Source organism: Rhinolophus sinicus, linkage group LG11 (genome assembly GCF_036562045.2).
Source record: "Rhinolophus sinicus isolate RSC01 linkage group LG11, ASM3656204v1, whole genome shotgun sequence".
Classification (NCBI taxonomy): Eukaryota; Metazoa; Chordata; class Mammalia; order Chiroptera; family Rhinolophidae; genus Rhinolophus; species Rhinolophus sinicus.
Genome location: NC_133760.1, coordinates 17,435,079 through 17,452,784, shown reverse-complemented (window position 1 = coordinate 17,452,784; position 17,706 = coordinate 17,435,079). Strand labels below are relative to the sequence as shown.

The following is a 17,706-nucleotide window of genomic DNA, read 5'->3' as shown; positions in this document are numbered from 1 at the left end:
CCAAGTGACAGTTGAGGCATGGCCGCCTCAGCCTGCCATCCAGAAGCACAAGAGGAAAATGTTTAATGTTGGTACCTAGCTAGAGCTGGAGAGGAGGCAGAGAGGGGGTGGGGATAGAGGAGCAATTCGAAACCACATGGGTACATTTATGCCAGCACTTTTGAAAGTCGGGCTAAATCCAGGTTTGCATCTGAGCAGCACAGCCCTGCCAGTATGGGGGTGGGCTGGCAAAGGGGCGTGGACAAGGGGTTTGGTGGCTACCATACCTGTCCCATCAGGGACCCCATCACTAGAGTGGATCCCATGAAACAAACACCTAGGAAGAGCGGTGCTAAAAATAGCTTGTGGGGGGCGGTGCGGGGGGGGGAGAGGGGGGGACGAAGTTTGTAACTGAAGCCGGCCCTGTGCCTGGGGGCTGACCAGCAGGCTGCCCAGGGCTGGGCGGAGGGCCTTCAGAGCACCCAGCCGGCTGCCGAGAGCTTGTTTGGAGAGGACTTGGCCCGCTCGCGCGCCGGCCTGGGAAGCGGGTGGAGGCTGCTCTCCTCCTCTCCCCACCCCGCCCCGCAGGGGCAGAGCGCGGCGCGGCGGCGGCGGCGGCGGCGGGGCGGCTCGGTGCCCGGCGGGCGCGCGGCCCGTCTGCACGGCCCGGGCGGGCCTGCGGTCGGGGATGGGACTGCGCTCCGCGCTGCAGAGCGCTCGTCTGTGTCCGCCAGCGCGCCGAGCGGAGCGGGGCCCTCGGAGCGGGAGGTGAGTGTGGACGCGCCGCGCCCCGCGCCGCCCGCGCTCCCGGGCAGGGCTACAGGCTCCGGTTTAGAGGGACTGGGTCTCAGACCTTGGGGTCACCTGGCTGTCCGCGCCCCCGCGTCCCCGGCCCGGCCCCTCCCCGTGCCCTCGGTGGAGCGCCCCGGCGGGGCCAGATGACCCTCCCGGCCTCACTGCGCCGCGGCCCCGGCCCGGCTACCCGACCTCGCTCCCCCGGCCTGGGACGTGCAGCGCCGCCAACGCCTGGGCGCTGGGGGCTCGGCGGGGCCGCGCGGACCAGCCGGCCTCAACCCTGCCCAGCGCCGTTTGCAGAGCTCTGCCAACCTCCGCTGGGCACTTTGCAAAGACCTGCGTGCCCGCCGGGGAGACGGGTCTGCCCGGCCAGACTGCGGGGAGCGGGGGCGCATGGCCGGGGATTCCGGGGGCGCGCCACCGCGGGCCGGCTCATTCATTACGGACCAGAGTAGCTAGTCCCGGAGCCCCGCCGCCGCCTCCTCCCGGCCGCCCCCAGGCGTGCTGGCCCACGGCTCTCAGGGCGGTGGCGGAGGCAGCGCGCGGGGCCGGATGGGGTCTTTCAGGTTGGCCCTGGGTATCCACACAGCTGGGCGACTGCTGGGGAGGCCACGCAGTGCGACCCTTAACACCACCCCCCCCAACGGCCGGCGCCCCTGGCGGGCTCGCGTGCCCAGAGAGTCCGCTGGCGGGACCCGTGGGGACGCGGCGCCGCGCGGCGGCGGCCGGAAGGGAAGGCCAGCAGGGCTCACGGGGACTTCCCGCGGCCACCCAGATCCTGCCGTGCACCCTCGGCCTGAGCAGCAGCTGGGTTGGGGGACAGGCCCGTGGGCACCAGAGAGGTTGTGGGGGCTCCTAGGCAAGTGGCCTCCTGCGCCCTGGTGGTGGCTGTGTCGTTAACTCTTTACACTGGATACCGTATCAGGACTGTGCCACGTGTTACTGCGTTTAATTCTCATATCCTGAGATAGGTGGTACCCCATATTCTAGATGAAGAAACTGAGGGTCAGAGAAGTTAAGTAATTGAGCCAACACTTCAAAGCTGGTGAGCAGCAGTGGATGATAGTGTCTCTCCATCCCATAGATAGACTCTAGTCCACGTCTGCATGTTGGTGGAACAAATGTACATTGAGCCTTCTCTGTGCGCTTCACTGTCCCAGGCGCCCCTGGACCCAGCAAAGACCCCGACTTCCTGATAACAAACAAGATAAACGGGTAAAATGCCAGGGTAGTATCAGACTGGGAGCTGATACAGGTGGGAAGTTGGAAGATGTTACAGTTTTGGGAAGGGTGACCAGGGCAGCCTCTGAGAGGGCATGCCCTCGTGTGCCGTGTGCCTGGGCTGGCAGGTCCTGGAACCACAGAACAGCGCTTGCCAAGATCCTCACCTGTGAGTGAGAAGAGAGAGGAATTGGAAAGCTGGGCATCTTGAGGGGAGATTATTGGCCCCTTCAGCATCGCTGCATGGGAAGCACAAGTAAAGAGTGTGTGGCCCATGTGCCTAGACCCCAGGCTGGCCCCAGTCCCCAGCAGTGTGGAAACAGCAAGTCCCAGGATTTCATGGTCAGAGAGAAGTTAGAAGTCATGAACTTCAACCCCCTCATCTATATTTCAGTCTCCACCAGACTCTGCCTCCAGGTTACTGACTCAACTTGAATACCCCCAGTGACGGGGAACTCACTTCCTATCACAGCAGTCCATTCCATGGTCCCTCCACAGAATACAACAAAGGATTATGAGAAAGCTCTCTTCAGGTTGAGCAAAAAGCTTCCTACCTGTGGTTTCTGTTGTCCCTGGTCCTGTCATCCTGGGCAGCGCACAACACAGCAGGTTAAACTCTTACACACAGTTGCCTTTGGAGAATGTTAATAGAGAGATTATGTCCCCTTTAAGCCTAATCTTTTCAAGTCCTGTGCCTTTTCTGACTTGACATTCCAAACCAGGCATCATCCTGCCTCCCTCCCTAGAAGAAAGTCAGTGGGTCTCTGCCACATCTTCACATTTGCTGAACACCAGGGTGGCCTGGAAGCAGAGACCTGCTCTCACCTCCTTCCTTCTGGAAGCTTGCCACCATTGATGGTGCCAAAGACACATGTGCTTCTTGACATCAGTTCACACTGTGGATTCCTCCAGAGCCCTGAGACTTCCAAGCCAAGCCCCACCGCCCCCCCCTTCTGGTTTTGACTCTTTCTAAGAATTCAGTTATTTGTCTGCTTTCTCATCCAAAATGAGGGGCTAAGAATGAGGGGAAGACTGTATAGTGATTCAGAGTGCAGCCTCCAGAATAAGCTGTTCAGGGTCAGTGTGCTAGTCGCCGAGGTCTCCGGGCTTGATTTTCCCATCAGGAAAATGGGGAGAACTCACAAGCATTCATGGGATGAGCTGAGGGATAGAGCACCGCAGCACAGGCCTGGCACACTGTGAGTCTGGCAAATGCCAGCTACTGTGGCTACTACCCATGGTTCTGAGGAGACTCACAGGGTCTGTAGGAAGGGTTTTGAAGATGCAAAAGACTTAGAAGGGTGCAAGTTGCCAGCTACAAATCCAGGATGAAGGGAGTTTGTAGGGAAAGGTCACGCAGCCAAGGCAGGATGCAGCCTGGGTCCCACTGGACACTGCTTTCTCCAGTCCTCCCCAGTGAGCAGCTCACCCCAGCCTGCAGGCCCACTTTTGCTTTGGTTCATCTAGAAGTGCATGGTGGAGAAGAGACTTGGGAAAGAGTATTACCAACTCTCTCTCCTGCCCACTGCAGACAAAGCTGGAGCTGGAGCCATGCATTCGAAGCTGGCCACCAGTGGTCCCACCCTACCCGTCAGAATGCCCCTTTCTCTGCTCTGCCCTCAGCTCTTCCACATCCCACCTTTATCGTCTGTGTGCATTCCGGATAGAATGTCCCTCCTGTTCAGAGCCTCGTCCTGCTGAGCCAGGTACAGCAGGCAGTCAGCACACACTAGCTGGGAGATGTTTAGGATTCTGTAGCCAACTTCATTCTCTGATGGAATTGGCCCAGTACGTATTGGGAACTGAACTGAGCATAGTGAAGGGTAAAGGGTGGGGGGGGAGCTCACTGAGACGGCCTTGCAGGTGCCCAGGGCTTGTTTCTTTAGTCTTTCCCTTGCTAGTTTGTCCTCACCATTCACCTGGTGGCCATGGTTGGGGTGACAGATGCTATCCTCAGGGACTGACTGCAATCTTTTAATTCAGTCCCACCATGAACTTAGCTAAGGAGTCGCCATTTCCCTAAGTGGAAGTAAAGATGGGCCTGTACAGTTGGGCAGGTTGTTCACTGCACAAGGGCACCAGCCCATACTCTGCTTACCAGGCCTTGGCTTATTGGGGCTGTGAACACCCAGGGGGCCACCTTTTTCTGTACACCCAAAGGTACCTGAAGCATAAGTGGTGGCCCCACTTTCAATGTATGTGCTGTGCATGGACCTCTGTCCGTGCTCTTGAGGACTTCACATACAACCTTGTCATGTGTGCACTGAAAGCTACTCCTTCAGCGGTCCAAAAAGCCAATATAGCTGTCATTTCTGACAGGATTGCCTCCTCCCTCGTCAGGTGCTGTCAAGCAGCCAGGCCCCGTCAACATATTTCTGGTTCCATGTCACTCTTGTAGATTCCCCTTTGGTCTGAGTGCACCACTACAACTTTGGGGAGGGGTGGGAAGCATGGTGGCAGGCCAGGCAGGGGCCTGGCTGAGGTTAGCACTGTGAGTTCCTGCCTCCAGATGTTCTTCAAAGCCTGAGGGCCCCGCCCCCTTGCACAACCGCCTGCGGTTGCTGGTCCGGACTCCCAGTGACCAGAACATGAGATCACTGACTACATTGGCAAGAGTTTGGGGGCTGTGACCCCAGCGTCAAACTATAGGTTCGCTAGTCGTCATTACACAGCCCCGCTTTTGTTGGGATTGAAGTGGTCTCTGAGAATTACATCCTTGTTTAAATAGAGCCGGTTTGGGGGAGGACAGTTCCAAATATAAGCTCCGTTTATGACCATGGGGGGAAGAGCCTAAAGTGGAGGTTAGAAGGCGGGGCTCGTCTGGGAATATCTGGGGGCTTACCTGCCAAATCCTGACCTGGTCATCCCAGGAGCCCTCCCCAGCCTGTCTTCCCTGTCACCCAGCACTTGAAGCAGGAGGCGGCCCACCACCAGCCGCTGGGGAGCTGGCCACACAGTTTTCCTCTCCTCCCCCAGGAAGGCTCCCCACACCCACAGGTTAGGGTGGGCGAGCCCCTTGAGTGACAAACATATGGGCTGGGGGAGGGGCGGCGGCCTCAGATCCCTGAGTCAGGTCCCATTCAACAGTAGGGACCACAAGACCAGAACCAGGCAGTGACCCCCTGGGGTCCCTGATGGCACTACAGAGAGGGCCAGGTAGGCCTGCCTTCAAGGTACAGTACACAGCTACCTGTCCTGGTCTCAGCCACCCCACCTGGGCCCCAGAGACAGCAGTCGGCAAAGGAGGAAGGCTGAGTGCCTGTGAACAAGTGAGCGAGTGAGTGAGTGAGTGGACAGGTGAGTGCAGGAGATGAGTACACCAACACGGGGAATGAAACGGGGAACTGGTACGTGGGACCATGCCCAGAGCAGCCTCCCCTTCCATCCTCAGCCCCTCCTGGTGGGCGGGCAGGCAGGAGCCAGTGGCAGGATGGGGGACATTCTGTCCCCTGGCCGCCTGCTAACAGCCTCTGTCTTGACTCTGGGCTGCTCGCAGGGCCAGCATCCCAGCCAGCGGCCAAACAGAATCCACATTCATGAGCGGCCATTGAGTCTTTCCAACGGCCTGGGCACGGCCTCCGCCTGTAGAATGTGACCGTTGCATTTTCTGCATTCCTCCGGGCTGCTGGGCCAAGGTGGCCATGTGTAAACAGGGCCTGCTCCTCTGGGCCCTCATGTGGCCAGCCGGGCACTGCCCTCTGGGGCTGCTGCAGAATGGGAATTCTCTGGGTTCCAAGCAAGGGGCCGGCGTGGTGGCTGATGCAGCAGGGCCAGGGGCCTGTCAGTATGGAGTGACCAAGGCCATGGCTGGATGGGGCAGCCCGGGCCAGGTCCTGATGTTGGAGGTGGAGGCTGCGCTGCCAGGTGCTGGTGTCATCTGTCTCCTACATCAGCCCTACGCGGCTGGAACCTTTTGGTTTTCTTTTTTAATAGAGTTCACATAGCATACAATTCACCCCTTTAAAGTATACAGTTCAGTGGTTTGTAGTATATGCACAAGGTTGTGCAACCATCACCACCGTCTAGTTCTAGAACATTCTCATCACTCCAAAAAGAAAACCCAGACCCATTGGTAGTCACTCCCAATTTCTCCTCCCCCCAGCCCCTGGCAACGACTAAGCTACTTTCTGTCTCTATGAATTTGCCTCTTCAGGACATTTCATGTAAGTGAAATCACAGCATTTTTCTTTCTGTGACTGCCTTTCTTCATCTGTCATAATGATTTCAAGGTTCATCCATGTGGTGGCCTGTATTGGGGCTTCGTTCCTTTTAAAGGCTGAATAATATTCCAGTGTATAGAGGGACCACGTGTTTTGCTTATCTCTTCATGCATCAATGGACTTTTGAATTGTTTGCACCTTTAGGCAATCATGAGTAATGAACGCTACTGCAAACATGCGTGTGCATGTTTTTGTGTGGACGTGTGTTTTCCTTTCTCTGGGGTAGACACCTAGGAGTGGAATTGCAGGGTCTCGTGGTTATCTTTTGAGTAGCTGCAAGTAGACTGTTTCCCACAGTGGCTGCACCATTTCCCATTCCCACCATCAGATGAGGGGTAGGAGGCCTCTTCACCCCCTTTCTATGGATGGGAAACCAGCACAGGGAAACGAGGTGCTGGCTCAGGGCTGCATAACAGATGTGGGGCCCAGGATTCAACCTCTGCCTGGGAGCCTGAGCTTTGAGCACACAGATGGGGAAATTGAGGCAGTCATAATCCTAAGCTGTGTTTTTACAGGACGGCCCTGTCCTGCGAGGGACAAACTTCCATGAGGCTTCTGAGGAATTAGCACTAGCCCTGGACCCTCTCCATGCCTGTTACCTGTTGTCTTCCCTTGAATGAAGGGGAGGCCCGGCCCCTCTAGGCAGGACCCTGCTATACTGCCAGCAATGTATGCTGCTCGTCTTTCTCCCAGCCTTCCCCAAAGGGACCCGTGGCTTTTGCCCAGGATGACTGTACACTGCACAGAGGGAGTAAGCATGTCATTTGAGGACACTGGCTCTGAACGGACACTAAGCCTAACAGACCCGAGCGTCACTTCCCAAGGTTAGGTGATCTATGGAGTTTTAGCTCAGGTCTGTTCCAAAGGGGGCCCAGTAGGTCCCCAAACCCATCCTGTGGCTATTTCTACAGTTCCAGAATGCACCCAACAACTAGCAGAATCCATAGTTCTTACCCCAGAGTGGTTAAGACATTTGCCCCAAGTCCACATAGTGGGGAGTGGTCAGAGGAGTCAGGGGGGCTCCAGCCAGGCTGCCCGACCCGACATGGGGCCCGGGAGTGCCGCGTGCCTTCTCCAACTCCAGCAGGGGGGTGTGCTCTGCCCTAGGCACTCCTAAGCTGGCTCCGGCAGGGAAGCATCTCACTTTGATACCACCGCATGGGAGAGAGGTGTTGGGGCTCGGTTTCTGCCCTGGACAAGTGACTTCCTTAGCCATCACCTATGCTTGGAGTTGGAGGAGACAGGGGCCTCCCTGGACTGGCCGTAGCGCTGCCACCACCAGGTGGTGGTTACCCTCTGTGCTTTGTGCACACCTCACAATCATGTGTGGAGGGTTGCCCAGGGGCCAGGCTATGCTCCAGGCATCAGGGTTACCAACCAACCCTTCTTCCACTGCAGGAGCTGACAGTCTGGCTGGGGGGGGCAGCCAGAGAGGAGGCGAGAAGCGCTTCCTATGTAGCCACTGTAGGAAAGGCGCAAAGGCTCATGCAGGTGCCCAGGAGAGGGGCATCTGGGCGGGATCTGGTGAGGCTGGCCAGGTGAGGCTGCGAGGAGACATAGCAGGTGTTCCGGGAGGGGACAGCATATCCCAGGCACTGATCCTAGAAAGGAAAATAGGACTAGGGGAGGGCAGGAGGTGGCTCAGGCCTAGCCAGCCCCTTCTTTTGGGAGAAGGGGTGCAGTGGAGCAACCTACCTCCATCACACAGCTCTGAGAATCAGAGCCAGGATTCGAACCTGCCCCAGTTCTTACTGCAGCCCCTTCATCCCAGGGGCCAGAAGGAGAGCAGCTGAGGGGAGGATGATGCCCTCAGGGAGCCCTTGGCCGGGGTCTGCCAGGAGAAGTGGGGTCCCCACCCCTCAAGATAGTTGCCACTCACTCCCATTCAACCATCTGGGTCTGGTCTGTGCCATGATGGGAAGGAGGGCACTTGGCAGGTGGCAGCGCAGCAGTGAGTGCTATGTCTCACCTCACTGAGGAAGTGGGGCTGCTGTTGTCATTTTACAGGTGAGGAAATTGAGGCACAGATAGGAGAAGGGGCTGGCCCTTTCATCAGGAGCCCAAGGGCGTGGGCATGGCCGACGGGCAGGACAGGCAATGAGTGGGTGCTCGTCCAGCCCACCTCCTGGCCAGCAAGAATCCATTTCAAGGGCCGGAGCTGCCACTGTCCATGGCCTGTGCTGTGAGGGGCTGTCTCCAGAATCCAGAAAGCCAGAGACCAAAGCCTTCTCTTGTCCCAGCATTTGGCCATGTAGAGCCATCAGAGCAGCGGTGTGTGTGAGAGCAGGCTGTGTGCATGTACGTGTGTGGGCGTGTGTGTATGTCTGTGAATGTGTGCATGTGTGTATCCGTGTGCTCATATGGGCAGAGCGGGGGTACAGCCACACGTGTGTGAGTGCGTGTATGTGTGCCTGTGTACGTGTGTGCGTGCATCTGCGAGTGTTTACACATGAACATGTCATCCTTGTGTGAGCACATATATGAGTATGTGCACGCGCGTGTGTGTGAATACGTCGTTGTGTCTATGAGAATGTGCAGGAACAGAATAGAATATGATATAATAATGCAACATATAATGCAAGTCACAAATGCAAGGTACACAGGCAATTTGAAATGTTCTAGTAACTACATTTGAAAGAATAAACAGAAAAAGATGAAATTACTTTTATTTAATACAGAATATCCAAACTATCATCATAACAACATGTAATCAATATAAAATCAGTGAGATAGGTTAGGTTCTGGAGGTCTGGTATGTTTTACATTTAGTGCGAGTCTCATTTCCGACCAGTTATGTGCAAGCGCTTAGTGACTCCATGTGCTCATGGCTGCCATGCACCATTGGTTTCTAAGTGCCCTTTAGCTGTGGAATCCCTGATGCCCACCCCTAGCATAGTCTACCCTCCCCCGTCCAAGCCCTCCTCACCTTTCTCGCTGCTTCCTCCAGGAAGCCTCTCCAGACTGACTGCTCTTCCTTCTCTGAGCCTCGGTTTCCCAAACTGCGGCCTGTGGCTCTGGATCATAATCTCTTGGCGGTGGTTAAACTTCAGTCTCCCCGCTCTGCCAGGTCTGCTGAATCAAAACCGCTGGGAGCAGGCCTGGGAGCTACATCTTAACAAGCTCCCCTGGCGACTGGCCCACATTGAAGTTCCTGACCTTCTTATACCCTTATGTTTTTACCCCTAGATGCCGTGCACTAGGCACACTGGACAAGAGCTATCTCCAAGTGCTCCACCTCTTTGATCACCACCATACCATTGCACATGCTATTTTTCTTTCCTTGGGATGTTTGAAAAACTCCTACCCATCCTTCAAAACCCACCTCCAACATTGCCCCGCCTTTCCTCTGAGAAGCCTTCCTTCCCAAGGCAGACTGAGTGCCCTCCCCTCCATGGTTCCTTCTTAAATCCACCCTGGGCACAATGGTTCCGTGTCTCAAGGCCCTGGCGTACTGGAACCTGAGGAGGGTCGTGACGGCCATCTCCTCTCTGAGCTTCCGGAGCCCAGCCAGGCCCCAGCAAGGAGCAGCCTCGGAGCGTGGTTGTGGAATAAATCCGGGCCTGCGTGGGTGGGTCGGTCTCTCTGCAATCTCAGTAAACATCTGGCCACAGGGCCTGGCAGGAAGCTGACCTCAAGGGTACCACTCGGCTGGCAGCCATGCCCCATCTATAAATATATTCTAAACGCCGACCAGCCCACATGCATTCCTGCTCTCCGCCCGCCCGGAGCGCCCTCCCAGCGGAAGAAAGTCAGCCGGCGGCCCTCTCGCCTGGCCGCGGCTGTCCCTCCCGGTGAGTGGGAGCGTGCCCACTCCAGGGTCAGCTCAGGGCCTGCCTAATCCGATTGTTATCTGAGCGCGCTTGCCGGCATGCCCAGTGCCCAGGCTGCATTTAGCTCTGGGAAAGGCTCCCCGTACCGGCAGCGTGCTTTTCTTGGATGTCTAGGCTGTATTTATGCCGGGCTGGTGCCTGGGGAATAATTAAAGTCTCAGAGGCTCCCAGAGGGGCCTGCCTGCTGCTGGGGCGGTAGGTGCCTGGGTCTGCGTGCTCGGGCCTGCGGCCCTCTGGTGCCATATTACCCGTAGCCTATTGAGTTAAAGATTGAAGCTGGACTTTACCCAGGCAGCTGTGAGCTGAGCCCCACCAGCACAAGAGACCTCGTCATGTCGAGCACAAGGAGAGCTCAGGTAAGGGTCAGCCAGGCGGCTGTGGGGCTACCTTACGGCGTCTCACCTCATTGAGCTTCAGTCTCCCCACCTGCCCTCAGGCCTCACAAGTCCTGCCTCCTGGTGTGGGGGTGAGGACCTGTGTGGCCTGAAAGTGCTTTGCCAGCCACGGGCCAGGCCTAGTGTCCGGCAGCTGGTATTGTTCCTACAGAAAGTGGAGTGGACGCCACTTCACCAGCCTTCTGGTAACCAGGGATCTCAAACGTGTGGCTTCAGGAAAGATCGTCAAGGTCCAAAAGTGTCCATCAGCGATAGGGCCTCCCAAAGAAAGGGCTCACCATCTACACCAGTGCTGTTGAGAGAAGTGGAATGCAAGCCCCAGGGCTCATTTCAGATTTTCCAATGGCTACATGAGGAAAAGAAACAGGGGACACACACTGTCATGATATATTTTATTCACCGAACCACTTTCATCTCAACATATCATCTGTATTTGTAAACATTATCCATGAGACTTGACATTCTTGGGGCTCTCAGGGTGGCCTTGGGGCTTGGGGTGGGTTGTACTCCAGTCCAAGCTCCTGGGCATCACTCCATCGGCTCGTACTGGCATCTGCTCCGCTGGCCAGTGAGCTCCTGGAACCTGCTGTGCCAGGGCATTTCCTGGCCCCGGAGGCCAGGAGATGTACAGGTGCTCAGCAAGCATGTGGCTGAGAGACGCGGTGCCCACAGGAAGAGGGGACGCAGGGGCTCCCAGGTCTGTGCTTTTAATGTGGTCTCCGTCCTGGTGGTCCCCGCAGGCACCCGTGCCCACCCCAGGGCACCCACACCTCTCAACCCATCCTACACCCTCTCCCTGCTTCACGCTGCGTCGGCTAGCCCTCCAGGAGTGAGGCAGCCTCTGGAACCCTACCTGGTGTCAAACTCTGTAGGCAGCGCCTCAGGAAGTTGTGGCAAGGAGATTTCTTTGATGACCTTGGACGGCCAGTTCGGAAGCTCTGGAGCTAGGTAGCTATACATATATGAAATACATACGTATGTATGTTATTGTGTATATGTTGCATATACATATATAATATATGTTATATAGAGATATTATTTTATATAATTGTATGTATTTTATATATAATATTATGTAAATTGCATATTTGGGTTACTGGGATCAGGTGCCATTCCTGGGTGCTGTGGACCAGGCACCAAGCTAGGATTTGGTCCAGCTTATTTGGTGTTGATCCCACGGTACACCTCTGGGTAAATATTATAATTCCCATTTGAGGGTCTGAGATTGCATACCCAGCAAGGAGAAAGGACTGAACCCAGATATATGAATCTAAAATCTGTTTCCTTCGCCTGTATTGGTCATCTCACAGCCCGGTGACAGCTGTAGTGCACGCACGATGCCCTGGTGCCAGGATGTTGCCATGAGTCAGTCCTGCCATGAGGCTCGGATCAGTCAAGAGCATTTGCTGCGTTCAGACTGTCCCATGCCTCCCCTCTAGACACCTGTCCTTGGAAGTCACAACCCTGGGCCATCCCAGGTGAAGTCCAAAGCCTCTACCCAAGCTGGTTGTCTCACTGCAGGCCAAGGCCCCTCCACCCACGCGCTCGTCCCGACTAGGGGTTGAGGGCTGGCTTGCGGCCACATGGGGCAGAATTATCCTTAGGGATACCCACCATCCATCCGCTAATTTCCAGTTCTTACACCCCCGCTCCTTTTTCCATGTAACTCCACTTTTAGGTTGGCTGGCAAGCTGTATTGTACGTATTGTTGTGCTTTGGGTCTCTTGAGTACAAGTGATGAAAACAGAACTCCTACAACGCAAAAGCGTATTTGTTGGCTTGTGGGACTGAAAAAACTAGCAGGCTTCAGGCAGAGGTGGATCCAGGTTCCCAGACAACACCTCGAAAGTCGGCCTCTCTCCATCTCTTGGCTCTTCCTTCTGCCAAATTGGCCTCTCTCTCAGGAGACCCACCCACCCCGTAGGGTGGCAAAGAGGGCCCAAGGGCTCAGGCCTCTGTCCCACCTGCCAGCCCAGCAGAAGTTCCAGGGAAGGCTCTCGTTAGTGAATCCGTGCCCACTGGGAGCCCCTACCAGGGCTCACAGTCTGGGCACACCCTGCTTTCCCTCTTCCCCATTCTCCATCCCTTTATCATGTGGGTCTCCATCCCTTTATCTTCCCCAGCAATTGGGAAAGGGAGGGAGAAGGGAGATTGGGTTGGCAAATTTCAGAGTTCCCAGGGGTCAGGAGGGCATGGCTGTGCATCTTCCTATGTTAGTAATCTTTGCCCCAACATATAACTATGAATCTGAATATTTATATAGGCATTATGTGTGTATATGTAAGATAGATAAATGGTAGATAGATAGATAATAGATATTAGGTTGATGCAAAAGTAACTGCGGTTTTTGCAATTATTTTTAACCTTTTAAACCGCAATTACTTTTGCACCAACCTAATATATAGATGATAGATAGATAGATAGATAGATAGATAGATAGATAGATAGATAGATAGATAGATAGATAGATTCTCCTCTGTAAGATGTCTTTTAGACAGTTGAACCAACGTTTCCATGACTATAAAAGTCGGAAACCCCCAGTCTAAGACCACCTCAGATTCCTTCTGTCCCAGACATGCTGGCATTGGGAAGTCTGGGGGTGCCAGTCAAGAGAGGAGTCTGGTCCTTGCTCCCCAGCCTCCCGGTATTCGGGGGGCCAGACCCTCAGGCACAAGTCAGAGGCACCTCTGGCCCAGCTCAAGGTCGCTCCCATCAGCCTGGAAGAGTGAGGCCTCGGTCAGCCCATGGGACAAAGCCGGGTCAGAGAAAACAAAGCGAAAGCCTCAGAAGCGCATTTTATCAGCAAATGAAGAAAATGCTGGAGGAAGAGAGGAAGCGATTCGTCTCCTTCCTGAGACGGCTTTTGATCCCTGCCTCCTGGCTGTGCAGTCAGAAGGTCCCTTCTGTGATTTCTGGCTCCTCACACTGACCAGTGGGGGGAGCTGGGTTCTCCCCACCCCCACTTTTCACTGGTCCCTCTGCTCAGGACTTAGATGCAAAGACACGGTATCTCCTGGTAATCGGGGTGGTCACCCCAACAGTGGGACAGGAGTTTTGCCGATGAGCGTAGATGTGGGTCATTTGCAGCAGCTGGAGCATCTGGGATGGGATCTGTGGCCAGACAGTCAGATCTGATCCAAGTCGCTTCCCCACAGGAAAACAATCATTCGCATAAGGTCCAGGGACAGGTGATGGTGAAGCTGTAATAGCAGCAGTCATTTGTCAGCCCGTGCTGTGCTGAGGGCTTGACCCACACCATCTTGTGTAACCCTCCAACACCCCTGGGAAGTCTATTTTATCCCCATTTAACAGAGAAGAAACCTAAAGCCAAGAGATGTTGACTACTACAGCCATCTATTGCTGTGTGACAAACAGCCCCAGACCTGGGGGATTCGGATAACAATGGTCTATCATTTTTCATGAGTCTGCAGGTTGGCAGCGGTGCTTCTGCTGCCCCTGCCCAGGCCACTCGGGGGCAGCCAGCTGGTCCTCGCTGGCCTCGCTTATGTGGCTGGTGGTTGGTGGTTTGGGTGGAGGCCAACTGGGTCGTTCTGAGAGCACCCCAGGCAAGCAGCCCTTTCTCCTAGGTGTCCCCTCCCCACGGCTCTGCCCAATGCTGGCCCTAGGCCACCTGAGGAGGACCAGGCGGTGTCCACAGGCCGGTTGGCACACTGGGACACCCAAGAGGTGGGGGCCACACTCCAGGCCTCCAGTTGGCCTCAGGGTGACACCAGCACACTGGGCCCCTGCCTGTGTGACCCTGGATAAGTGTCCACACCTCTCTGGTCCTTGGTTCCTCAGTGAGGACATGGGAATTTCGTCATTGTGCCAGCCTTGTAGATTGGCAGGAGACTCAGCCTTGGTGATGGAGGCAACCTGTTGGGGGGAAGGGAAATGGAGGGTCAAAGTGAGCTGCTTCTCATCCACAACTGTCCCCATGGCCTTCCCTGGGGAGTATGGAGCCGTCAGCTCCCATGGTGGGAACAGACGAGGGCACCAGTGGAAGAGCCTGACCTCTAGGGTCAACACACCCAAGACGTGATTCTGCCTCGCTTGCATTATGACCTTTGAACCTCAGCATGCTGTGACCCCACCCAGTGAGGGAGCTGAGCAGATGTGCCTCAGGAGCTCAGGCCAGCACCCCAGCTTCCTCCGGGGTCTGCAGCTCAAAACCTCTGAGCCAGCAGGGACCACAGCACCATTTTCCAGATGGGGAAACTGAGGCCCACGTGCTGGCAGAGGGGCCCACACTCAGGTCTTGCAGGGCAGCTTCTGCTGCTCCTGGATGCACTTCCGCCTGGCCTGGTGAGGCAGGAAGGAGGGCCGCCCTGCCACGGCTGGGGCTCTTAGGACCACTTTGCTTACGCCTGCATCCGGGACCTGCCAGTCGGTGGCCACCTCTGCCCAGGACCAGCCTGTCCAGATCAGTCCCCTCAGCTGTGTAAACGGCAGCAGCAAATGGAGGGCTCAGGCCTGGCTCAGCCGTGGGTCAACTGGTGGCTGCAGTGCAGGGACCCTGGTCAGAGACTAAGTGTGAGCTGGGACGGTGACTCTGCTCCGTCTACTTCTTGGCATCTCAGTGGACGGGCCAAGTTGGCCCTGCTCTCAAGGCAGTACCAGTGTCTTCAAGGACGCCAGCACAGCAGTGACTGAGGCCAGGGCTGAGCTGCCTCAGGGATGGGGTCCAAGACAACAGGCCACTGTCTCCCTCTGGGGGTGGAGGCACATCTACCAGGACGGCGGTGTGGGCGGGGAGGACAGCCGTGGCCCAGGCCACAGCAGGGTCCCCCACTCCAGCCCCTTGCCAGCTCTTTGGCCCACAAGGCCCTGGAATCCTCCATAAGCTCAAGCAGAAATGGGGACCCAGACCCCAGATTGGCTGTGTAAGGTCCCTCCTCCCACAGGACCCCAGAGCTGACCAGAAATGAGCCCAGGGGGGTTGTCCCCTCTCTCAGCCATGGGACAGAGCTGTCAGTGGCAGAGCTGTGGTACCCATACCATTTAGGTCCAGTCATGTCAGATCTACTCTCAGTGTGGGTGGTGGGGTCCCATCATGGGGCAGTTACTTACTCCAAGACATTGTATTGCCCTCGGCCCTGCAGTGAGCCAGGAGCTAGAGTATTGCATTCAGGGCCCCAGGACCAAAATTCTAGTCCTAGAGACAAGTGGATGGCTAGATGGGGGATGGATGGATGGATGGATGGATGGATGGATGGATGGATGATGGATGCATGAGTGGGTGGGTAGACGGATGGGTGGATGGATGGATGGATGGATGACTACGTTTGCCAGGCATTGTGCCAAGCAGCAGACACAAGGGTGAACCTGTCAAACTAGGCCCTGTCCTCCAGGAGCTTCCCATCCAACACAGCAGGCAGTTAACCCAGGTGAACAGGTGGATCAAGGATTCCCAGTACATGAGCAGACACTGCACTGCAGCAGGATGATAAACTCACAGGAACACGATTGCAGGGAGAGGCCAGGAGAAAACAGTCTGGGGATGCTGGAGTGGGGAGAGAATGCTGTGTGGACATGGCACGTCCCAGATGGACATTTTGCATCCCAGTGGAGCCCCCAGTTTCCCCTCTGTGAATAAGGACTTGCCCTGGGCCCCAGTCATAGCTTTGATTCCTCCACAGTCAGCCTGGGTCCACACCTACACCCCCAGACCTCCACAAGTACCTGTTTTCTTTGAGCCTACACTGGATGCTGGCTGGTTCTGCCAGAAACTGGGGGTACAGAAAGGGAACAGGCCCCTCCCGCTTCATCCAGGCATCATTCTCCTGTCCCTGGGGGCTCTTTGCCCATGGGCTTACCTCCCTCTTGTCTACCCCGCTCAGTGTTTTCCTGTTGGGAAACAAGTTGGGCAGGGTGGCCGGGGGAGAGCCTGGGGCACACAGCCAGTTAAGCTCTCCTGGGTCTGCTGATTCTCTCATCTGGCCCACCCTCGAGGAACAGAAAGACCCCATAAAAAAGCCAGCTCTCCCTAGGAAGATAAAACCATACATGCAACACCCAGCTGCACATACCAGAGTTCAGATATGTGGGAAATATGTATAGATAGGACACTTTCAACTTTTACAAGGTCCAGACCCTTAGGAGTCAGGAGGGGAGATGAATGGAATGAGCTGCCATCTTAGGCAGAGTCCCAGGGATGGTGGGGCTGGAGTCAGGTGTGGGGTTGGAATGGGTTGTTTGCCAGAGCAAGGGGCAAGCCCCTGCAGTGTCATCCCATTTTCTTATGGTGTCAATCGCTACATACTTATTTATCTCCTTGGTCAGTGTCCTTTTCTATTTTGCAGTTTTTATCAATTTATAACAAAATAATTCACTCCCTGTTTACTCTCAGAAATGTCCAGTTTGGACAATACATTCTTTGATCTGCCTAAAGGCCAAAAAGAGGCCCCCTCACTGCGCACACCTCTTGGGGCCACACTAAGGGACCCTCCCTTCTGAACTCTTTCCCTGGAACTGACAGTACAGGTGGAGTCTGTGTGCCATCCCGCGGTCCAAAACTCCTTGCAGTTCTGGGGTCCTTAGCAACACAGTTGGAATTTTTGCGGTGGTGGTTGTTTTATAGAATAACTGTTCTTACATTTTTATGGTGGACTTTTAAAAACTTACACAGAAGGAGCAAGAAAGGCACCCAACTCATGTCCAGTCACTCAGCTGCAAGGGCTACTAACACCTGGTAACCCGCTTCCCTCTGTCCCTGCCCGCACACTTACTCTTGCTGCTTTTTTTTTAAAGCAAATCCCAGACGCCACGCCATTTCTCCTGTAAAAACTTCAAGAAAAGCAGTCGGCCCTTCAGAAGCATGACAAACTGGCAAACAGCAGTGTGAAGTGTTTCGAGTAGTGTATTAATGTTACCGGTATGAATGGGTTGTTTGCCTTTTTAATCAGAACTAGAATTTCATCCTGCCACCATATCCCTTTGTAGTCACATTCTGCTAAGCCCTCTTGGCGGGGTGAGGAAGGGCCGAGCCCCAGGAAGCTGTAGGTCTCCAGGAGTGTGGGTGTCCATGCAAGTTCTCACAGGAAGACTGGGAGGTCTTAGAATCATTTGGAAATCTCTGGTGCAGATTCGTTGCTTCAAGGCCCAGGACAGGCACACAGCACATGCTAGTTCATGAAGCAATGCACTCTTCTGAGCCGGAAAGGTAGGGAGAGGGGGGCTGCAGAAAGGACACACCGACCACTATGAGAGGCAAGTTCCAGCGGCTATGTGAGGAGAAAAGTAACGAGCAGGTTAGAGGATGTGTCT

The 17,706-nt window shown here is 55.4% G+C and overlaps 1 protein-coding gene across 1 annotated transcript in view; it reads left to right on the top strand.

Annotated features, from left to right (window-relative positions):
• Positions 1-478: 478 nt before the first annotated feature.
• The window catches only part of ZNF469 (zinc finger protein 469), a 51,079-nt gene continuing 33,851 nt past the window's right edge, over positions 479-17,706 (top strand). The window contains exon 1 of the mRNA XM_074314463.1: positions 479-747. The gene's annotated coding sequence lies outside the window, so the exon portion shown is untranslated. The remainder of the gene's footprint in view (positions 748-17,706) is intronic.